The sequence below is a fragment of the Salvelinus namaycush genome, chromosome 12 (assembly GCF_016432855.1).
Source record: "Salvelinus namaycush isolate Seneca chromosome 12, SaNama_1.0, whole genome shotgun sequence".
In the NCBI taxonomy this organism is placed as follows: domain Eukaryota; kingdom Metazoa; phylum Chordata; class Actinopteri; order Salmoniformes; family Salmonidae; genus Salvelinus; species Salvelinus namaycush.
The window spans coordinates 27,075,306-27,081,321 of NC_052318.1; positions in this window are offsets into that span (position 1 = coordinate 27,075,306).

Here is a 6,016-nt window from a genome sequence, read left to right on the forward strand (position 1 = left end):
AGTCATGAAAGGATACTTTCATTTTGTGGAGGAATGATTTGTCTCTGTGACATGGGTGGATTATTTCGGGTCAAAAGTAATGTAACAAAAAAAATGCTTTATTTACATTTACCCGAACTGCAATTATTAATTTGATTTTTGTTGAGAATTTCTCTAATTGTATGAAGGAACATAGGAACAGATTGACAAGTTGAACTGGTAGCCTACCAGCCTAATACACACTTTTTTACAAGGGTACATGATGTTAAAAGTTAATGACGGTAGCCTCGTGAAGGGGAGATATATATCCTTCTGGAATTCTAGGTCTCTGGAATTATTATTGCAAAAATATATTTTAAAAAGTATATTGTCTGTATACTCTCATAGTGCATCAATATAGCCACCTGAGGGTACCTTGGTAAAGCTGGTTTGAGATTCGATATTCACCAGACATTAGGACCTAAAAACGTCAATAGCTCCCAAATGATTTGAGCTACATACCTCAGGTTGAGTTATTTATGAAGGAAAAAAGGTGTACAACATTGCACATTGTCTTATTTTCCAGATTCCGACCCGAGTTTCATAATCACGTGGCAACAGTGTAGGCAGCCTGGTGCTGTGGTAATGCAAATATTTAGGAACTGTCAAACAAAGTGCATGATCACAATATTCAAATTTCACCTCGTGACTTTGTAACCTTATTTCTACTGTCCATTATTCCTTATATAGTGAAGCATGTTGCACACCCTTTAGTTCTCATACAATGAAAGGAAAGGGGGATACCTAGTCAATGATTCATACATAAAAAAAGAAATCACTTAAAAATCAATAGCTCCTTGACCATGTGACCAAGACACCTCAAACCAACTTTGGAATGTTGTCCCTACCACAGCGTAGGGACACACATCACACCCTTCGGTTATTTTACTGTAATTTATTCTTTCTAATCTTTTTTTACTTAGAAATTCAATATCTCCTTGATCACATGACCTAAGCACCTTAAACCAACTGTGTATTGTTCACATCATAGGGAAACACATTGAACACCGTTTGGTTTTCCTATAAAGTGTTTACACAATTTCTTTGTCAATATATGAAAATGTAAAAATTCAATAGCTCTTTAACCAGGTGACTTAGCAACCTTATTTCAACTGTCCATTATTCTCTATATAGAGAGTCATGTTGCACACACTTTGGGTTTCCTATAAAATACATGATTTAATATAAATATATTAAACTTTAACATGTCAATAGGTCTTCAACCACGTCACTTAGCAGCCTCATTTACATTTACATTTACATTTTAGTCATTTAGCAGACGCTCTTATCCAGAGCGACTTACATTAGAGTGCATACATTTTATTACATTTTTACATACTGAGACAAGGATATCCCTACCGGCCAAACCCTCCCTAACCCGGACGACGCTATGCCAATTGTGCGTCGCCCCACGGACCTCCCGGTTGCGGCCGGCTGCGACAGAGCCTGGGCGCGAACCCAGAGACTCTGGTGGCGCAGCTAGCACTGCGATGCAGTGCCCTAGACCACTGCGCCACCCGGGAGGTACATTTCAACTGTCCATTATTCATTGGTTTTTATATACTGTATATATTTATAAAAAATCATTCCAAATTCAATAGAACCTTAACCATGTGACCTTGACACCCCAAATCAACTTTGGAAAATTCACATGATAGGAACACACATCACACCCCCATTGGTGGATTCATTTATTTTACCTTAATGTACTAGTAACATTTTTTTGTAGAATTTCTATAGATCCTTGATCTAAGTGAGCAGTCGAATTGCAGTGGTAATGAAGCTGCCCCTGCCTCAGTTGGTCATGAACGTTGGTGTATGTACTGTATCTCAGACCAGAGGGCAGACTCTGGAAGAAGCCACACATATTGTGAATTGAGTCCCCTGCTCTTTGTGTTGCCTTCTTCATTTGCCTGTGTGTCATACATCCTCTAAAGGCCTGAGCACTGCTGCTCTCAGACAGCAGAGCCCATACTGACTACCTTCCTCAGCTTGATGTAACATGTGGCAGGTGTAATAGCTCTGCAGGATTGTGGGAACTACATTGATGCGCCTCAGTCTCCATAGCAGGTAAGTGTGAAATGTACTGTGTTTTCAGTGAAGTTAAGGCATCTGCCTGTAATAGTCCCTAAATCATTTTAATTGATGCACCTCTCTACCTATTCTCAATTGAGGGTCAGCTGAAGTAATGAAATCAGCCTTCTTTCTGAAGTCAAAGAGGACCTCCTTCGCTTTCTCCACACAGTGATTTGTGAATGGTGTAGTCACTCCAGTATTCCTGCACATTGTAAATATGGTACTGGAACTGACGATGTATATAACTTCTTACTTTCTCGTGTTCTTATTTCTTATTTATTGTGTGTTTTAGTTCTACCTTACATTGATATTGATTACTGCATTGTTGGGTTTGGAGCTTGCAAGAAAGGCATTTCACTTTACTTGTGCACACACAACTTGAACTTAACTAATCCTCCACCCCCTCCCTGTCTGCGGACAACTTTGTCAACCACTTTGAAAAGAAGGCTGATGACATCCGCTCCTCATTCACTCAGCCTATTGAGTCCACTGGTCCCACTCACACAGAACTATCCTACGCTGGCCTCTTTCTCTCCTCTCTCTCCAGATGAAATCATGCAACTCGTGAGGTCCAGCCGCCAAACAACCTTCCCTATCGACCCCATCCTCCCTTCTCCAGACCATCTCTGCTGACCTTCTCCCATTCCTTACTTCCCTCATCAACTGATCCCTAACCACTGTCTATGTCCCCTCTGACTTTAAAATGTCCAGAGTCCCTTCACTTCTCAAGAAACCAACCCTCGGGGGATCACGTGACCCCTGAACGAGATGGCCGCATGAACTAGGAGCTCCGCACAAGTAGTTTCCAATTCCTAATCTTACCTCCACTTCAAGTTTAAACTCATTTAGCTTTAGTCAAAAAGTCATGGCGGCTACAAAAGGCGACACTACAGGTGACATTTTTACCCGGACTCGAGCACTAGCGACGGAAAAAGCCTCCAAGAAGCAGCTAGCTTCAGAAAAAGCTAGCGCCATTAGCCAGGAGAAAGAGGACCCGTTCCCCCCCGAGGCCCAACGAATGCCAACCTCGCACTCTGTCGAAGACATCTTTTCTGAGCTGAGATCCCAACGTACAGAACTCAACACTAAACTAGATGCCATTAACGCTCAGCTCAGTGCGATAGGGGGCAAGGTGACAATCCTGGAAAATGCTTTGCCTGACATAAACAACAAGAGAACCATAAACGCGGGGCGCCTGGACGAGGCAGAGGGGTGAATCCTATCCACGGAAAACTTATTGACAGACGCCATGGAAACAATAGCATATGCTAAAAAAAAATAGAGCAGCTGGAAGAGAAAACAGAGGACCTGGAAAACAGGGGGCGAAGGAATAATTGTGTTCTATTAAATCTGGGCGAAAAAGAAGAGGGAAACATGCCACTGATCCGCTACCTGCAAGACAAACTTCCCGAGTGGCTCCACCTGTCCACCGACAGGCCCATAGAACTCGAGAGAGCTCACCGAGCACTGAGGCCCCCACCAGCAGCCAGACAACCACCGCGCCCAATCACCATACGTTTCCTGAGATTCACCGACAAGGAACGAGTCCTACAGGCGGCGAAAACCAACACCATCACAGTGGGAAACGCCAAACTCACCTTACTCCAGGACCTGTCAGCTGGAATACGCCGAAAGCGCCGAGAGTTTGACGAGGTGAAGAAATGCTCCATTGACCGAGGCATCTTTAGGGGATTCAAATACCCAAACGAGCTCAGGATTCTTCACCAAGGAGCCCTGCGACACTTCAAAACTCCCGAAGAGGCAAAACGTTTTTTGAAAGACAACCCCGGTCAATGAGAAATGGACCATTGACTAAATGCGATTACTGTTATTACTAAAGGAGGTAAGACAACATATAGCCGATATCCAAAGACCCACCCGCCCTGCTAAATGTCATTATAGCCGTCCAATCTATATTTATGTTCCTTTAGCTGAGAGGGATAGGCCCCATATTATAACCTAGGCCTACTATATGTAGGCTGGGCTATTGATTTTATTTTCTCCCTTTTTTAATGTGGTCTGGACGGGGGCTACGTTGTCATTTACTCAATGCGGGGCGGAGAGGATGAGGCATTTCTTTGGTGGGGAGGGGGAGACGTTGTGCGTTGCTAACTGTTCCCGTTTTTTTTTGTTGGAACACAGAATTGTGACTGAGCGGGGAGGTAATAGATCCAACGGGATATGTCGAGTTGTTTGGGAACTCGGCTGGGGTGTTCAGAGATTGTTATTTTATGTAAACCATTTATTTTCCTTTTATGTGAACGCAGCTGTAACTACTATCCACCTTTACCCAGAGATGACTTGCACTAAAGTTCGATTACTGTTCGATGACGATGACTAGTACCTTAAATCTATTGACATGGAACTGCCACGGTCTAGGCCATGCAATAAAACGGAAAAAGATACTATGTGCTCTAAAAAAGGAAAAAGCAGACATCGCGCTATTGCAAGAGACACACCTCTGTGATGCTGAACATGCCAAACTCCGCAGAGCTTGGGTGGGACAGGTGTATTTCTCATCTTTCAAATCCAACAGTAGAGGTACAGCAATACTTATCCATAAGAATGTTCCATTCATAATTTACAAAAACATATCTGATCCGGAGGGGAGATTTATTTTGATAACTGGGTCACTGTATGGGCAACCAATTACTATCTTAAACATATACGCCCCTAACACAGATACTCCTGCTTTTATGTCGAAAATGATAACCCTGTTCAATGAGCATTGTGTTTCCTTTGGAGTGTTGGCCGGAGATTTTAATTGTACCCTGAACCCAACCCTAGACAAATCATCTCAAGTCCCCACCACAAATCCTAGATCTGCAAAGATGTTGAACTCTCTTACTAAAGAGATGGGACTGATAGATATCTGGAGAGAGACTAATAGCTCATCTATGGACTATACATACTACTCTAATGTCCATAACACCTACTCCCGTATAGATTACATTTTTATCCCAAAGAGTTTCATAAATTCAGCCACTTGTACAATCGGACCCATAGCGCTTTCGGATCACGCCTTTGTCCACCTCCGCTTTGACCTCTGCAAAAACATCCCGAGGTCAAAGAGCTGGAAATTCAACACCTCCATGCTATCAAACGAAGCATTCCATACATTGGTAACTACATGGATAGACAACTACACACAAGACAACAAAGATTCTCCTGTTTCTCCGGCCACAATGTGGGACGCTGCTAAAGCCACACTAAGAGGTCATCTAATTGCATATGCTTCCTCTAAGAAAAAAGCAATGGAAGCACACAGGCTAGATCTGGAGAGGGAGCTGGAACACTGTGAAAAAGTACATAAACAATCCCCAGACAGCACCTCCTGGAGTCAACTTAAAGCAGCCAAAGCCAAACTGAATTTGGACTATACTCGGGAGATTAAAAAAAAAAGTTTTCTTTACTAAACAGAAATACCATGAGTATAGCAATAGGCCTAGTAGATTGCTTGCTTATCAATTAAAAAAAGAGCAGTCAGAGCGTACAATTATGGCTATCCGAACAGCAGAGGACGAGGTCACATATGACCCAAAAAAGATCAATTTAACTTTTCATGATTTTTACTGCAAACTATATACCTCTGAGAGAAAACACACGGAGGCAGAACTCCACTCCTTCCTAGAGGGAATCTCGCTACCTAAACTATCAGAGACCGACCAAGAAGATCTCAACTCCCCCTTCACTCCTGAGGAGATCCTGGAGGCAATTACCTCCATGCCACCTAACAAGTCCCCAGGACCAGATGGATTCCCCAGAGAGTTCTACAAAGCTTTTTGGCCCCAGCTTAGCCCTATTTTCATGCCAATGCTGGAGGATTTTTGCAAAAACGGAGTTCTCCCAGACTCAATGCACACAGCTCGCATTACAGTGTTGCTCAAAAAAGACAAGGACCCCCTATCCTGCTCCTCCTTCC